The sequence below is a fragment of the Salvelinus sp. IW2-2015 genome, unplaced genomic scaffold (assembly GCF_002910315.2).
Source record: "Salvelinus sp. IW2-2015 unplaced genomic scaffold, ASM291031v2 Un_scaffold16444, whole genome shotgun sequence".
Lineage (NCBI taxonomy): Eukaryota > Metazoa > Chordata > Actinopteri > Salmoniformes > Salmonidae > Salvelinus > Salvelinus sp. IW2-2015.
Window position 1 is genome coordinate 228,355 of NW_019957589.1, and position 4,093 is coordinate 232,447.

The 4,093-nt window shown below is 43.6% G+C and overlaps 1 long non-coding RNA gene across 1 annotated transcript in view; it reads right to left on the bottom strand.

Moving 5' to 3' along the window:
• Positions 1–1,916: 1,916 nt before the first annotated feature.
• Positions 1,917–4,093, bottom strand: part of LOC139027463 (uncharacterized) — an 8,479-nt gene continuing 6,302 nt past the window's right edge. The window contains exon 2 of the long non-coding RNA XR_011479552.1: positions 1,917–2,008. This is a non-coding gene — a long non-coding RNA (uncharacterized lncRNA). The remainder of the gene's footprint in view (positions 2,009–4,093) is intronic.

Sequence of the window (4,093 nt, forward strand, 5' to 3'; positions counted from 1 at the left end):
CGCTGCCCGTTTCTGCATGATTCAAGAAGGCAATGAGCTCCGTCGAGTCTTTTTAAAATTGGCGGGTGGGGAAGCGAAACTAATGCATGATAGTGAGAAGGAGAGATATCATGTGGGAAAACAACTTTTTTCACTCGATCTGTCCAACTTATCGCCCCTAAAATGTAAATAAAACACTATAAAGAGTTTATATAATGTGTCATTACATACCTATTTGAAGGTTTGTGTCGAATTTGAATCGGGTTTTTAGGGCGGTGCTAAAGTGATCTTCAGAAGTAAACATTGTCTTTTGAGAGTCATGATCGATTGTAGTGAAGGCGCAAAAAATGACTAGGTATTCCCCATACCCCCGTCACTGTCCATTTCTTGTTTTTAAACGATGAGAGAAGTGCTACACCTGGTGGAGAGAGATTGTAAGACAGAAATAGTTGCTTTACGCGTGCTGTAATTTACGGCATGACACGYCACGATGTAACTGAGGGTCCGTTTTTTCAACTTTCTCCAATACTGTAGAGCCATTACCATGTCGATCAACGCTTGAATAGAAACGTAGTTCACACCCCAGATTTTGAAGTCAACACAGTCGCATTAGTTTTCTTTGCAGCCTCGTTTGAATGTCGCGGTTGCGCACATTTGTACGGAATGGGGTGAGTTTACGTTACCTGACAGGAGTGCTAGCTAGATACGTTAGCTTACTAGGTACATTAATAGCTTTAGGTTGGTTGTTTTAAACTCAACTTCCAGATTTCCAAGGACGTTGCCTCTTCGATCATCACTCTTTCTCGCTTGGGCAAGGGACATTTAAGGTACACTCGGGTGTAAAACGTCATTTGAGGGTTTAGGGTCCAGGGCTACTTTTAGTTTGAAATGCCGCCGGACTGATGGTTTAGTTAGCTAGCTAAACTAGCAAGTATGTTTGTTTTGTTACCACGGCAACTGCTGTAACTATCTAGTAAACTTGCTAGCTACTGCAGTAGATGTTGGACACATTTTTAGCAGCAAATGTGTTACATTATACCCATCGTATCAAAGGTATAATCAACTCGGGGCTCTATGCATTCTCTGGAAAATAATGCAACTCAGTGGAATGTCAGTTCCACTCCGCTAGCACATCGTTGAACACACCTTCCACGTCTTTCATTATTTTCCATAAAACGCATAGGCCCTCATTGATCATTATCCCAACCCTTACATATCAAATGTTTTACATAAAGATATCACATGATATACCCTGAGACAAGAATGGACTCAGGAATGTATTGTGTGGCATGCCCTGTTGTGATGAGTCAGATTCATCATATTATCTTTCATAATATTCTAGACAGAGCATAGCATTCCAGAGCAATCTATTGAGTTCTAGAATTCCGTCACTCTTGCCATTCAAAACTCGTTGGATGCATTGTATCCTCAGGTGTATCCTTAGCTGCTGTGGATAGACCCTGGCAGACAGACTGACAGGCACGCAGACAGGCACACAGACAGGTCTTTGATCCACATGTCTGTTTCCTCTCCTCTCATATAGCTATAACAGAGAAGTGCAGTAGCGCTGCAGCCGCGATGTCCTCCACATGTCTCTGAGCTGCACACCATCAGATCAAGACTCTCTCTCTCTGTCCCACTAATATCTTTCCACTGTTAATATCACAATAACATAACCCAAACCATATGGCCGAGTATCCAGCAGTCACATTTAATATTTCCTCATTCTTTCCAACTGGCAGCAAAAAGCAGTGAGATGAATGATCATATGGTCCACAACAACAGAATGTGAGAGAGAACAAAAGAGTGGACGTGTAGCTCAGGGAATGTACTCTGGCCATGATCTAGATTCTAGAGTATTTTGGATGAATGTGAGTGTGCATGTGTAGCGTGGTTCATTCTGCGTTGTGTATTTTTAATTAGGACGCTGCCACAACTGATGGTCTGCTCGTTGAAATCTTTTTATTTGCCCTGCACACGAAGAGACAACACACACGTTACCCTTGGTGCAGTCACAGCTCTCCGGCACCTTGCTAGCCGAGGGTCAGGCAAAAGAGAGCGATAAAGTGGTATGGGAATACAGATAACCCGCGATGGGCCAAACCAAAATATACAAAACTTTTACAATCACTTGTATGTACAATATTGGTATGAAAAAGTGTTTGTACACCAAATAAAAACATTAGCTATGCAGCTGTAATTAAATAAAAAAATACACTGAATTATTATTATTATTATCAAATTATTAACATCCCCTCTTGACCTGGCCTATTTGAATTGGTCCTTGTGTGCAATTTGGTGCGTAATCTAGGGGAACAACATCACACTGCTACATTCACCCCCACTGTTTTACACTAGATTATAGGCCCAAAACAAAACACATTACCTCAAAGGTAACAAAGCAAAGAAAGAAAAAAAAATTCACACCCACAGGGCGACAGAGTAACCCAGTGTAGTCCCTTAATTCTAGACCCACAAATGGTCGATCAGCTGAAAAGCTATCCCGCGAAGGATTAGGAAAAATAAGGGGTAGCTAATCCCTTATTCAACCGTATAAGAAAAATGTCATATACATTTTATGCCGATGGACTACACACAAAGTTACATGAATTGTCAAATATATTAGACAAACCCACAAATCATTCTAAGACATGCTTAGATTCCTACATTCCTACAAAAGAAAAGGTAGGCAATATCCTACCGTCACTGAGAAACCAAGAACGGTTTCATTTCCTGTGTAGACATAGTTTGGATTAGCCTATCCACTGGCTTAATAAGTCTACCTAGTCTAGTCCGAACACCCTCGCCCACAAACCTAGCAGGAATGTCACAGACAGCACTAACCCTGCTCAGAGGTCTAACCTCAGGATGGGGAGTACTACAGATCCGCATCTCCGGAGCCAGCACACTTTCAGTTACCGACTCAACACTAGTAGTGTCAGACGACTGATCAGAATCCTGGTAGATTGTCACAGACCACACTGACGAAGCATCTTCAACCAAGGTAACATCATCCACACTGAATGGAGTTTCGCAATCAGAACTCTTGTAGGCTTCGGGGATATCTCTCTGGTCCACTTCTGCTGAGCACACTTCACTTAAGGGGACTTCATACGGTTGTTCCACCTCACTTTCATCAGCCGGGACTTCACCATCCTCTTGGAGTATCCTCCCAGAAGACTCAGGAAGGCCTGCTACCCAGTGKACAGTCCTGGCGTCACTCCCATCCATTTGGCTGGACTTTGCAGACATCTCAGAGATCACGTCACCACTCGATAGAGATTCGTGACCCTCAGGTTCCTCCCACGAAGGTAAAGGCAGAAAGTTGACTGGCATAATCAGGTTCCTATGCACAGTTTTGATGCGTCCAGTGGTAGGGTGTTGGATACGATATGTGTTCAGTGAGCTGTTCTTTGYAACCACTATGTACACCACACTCTCCCAGCGATCAGCCAGTTTCTTCTTGCCCCTCTCCCCCTTGTTAGCAAGTAGAACTCTATCTCCCTTCTGCACCGAGTGACCCTTAGACCGTCTGTTGTAGACCTCGGCTTGTCTCTTTTGTTGCTTACTGGCATGCTGCTGGGCCAATGTCATGGCCTCTCTCAGATCCTCACCCAGAGACTGGACATACTTATCCACATCTACTGTGTCCCCATCCAACAGCACACTTTCAAACATAACATCTACCGGCAACCTAGGGGTGCGTCCGAACATCAAGAAGAAGGGTGGAAACCCAGTAGTCTCGTGAACAGTGCAGTTATAGGAGAATGTCAATGTGTTCAACATCTGAGGCCATCTAGCCTTAGACCTAGCTGRCAGAGCTCTAATCATCCCACCCAGTGTGCGATTCAGACGTTCTGCTTGACCGTTACCCATGGGATGATAAGGTGTGGTGTGGGACTTTTCAACACCAGATAACTGAAGTAATTCTGCAATAAGTAAACTCTCAAAGTTAGCACCCCTGTCAGAATGGATGCAATCAGCGAACCCATAAATGCAGAAGAAATTATTCCAGAGAACACGAGCAACAGTCTTAGCAGACTGGTTTGGACATGGATACGCACAGGCCAGCTTAGTAAAGTGATCAGTCACTACTAACACATCAATAGACTTG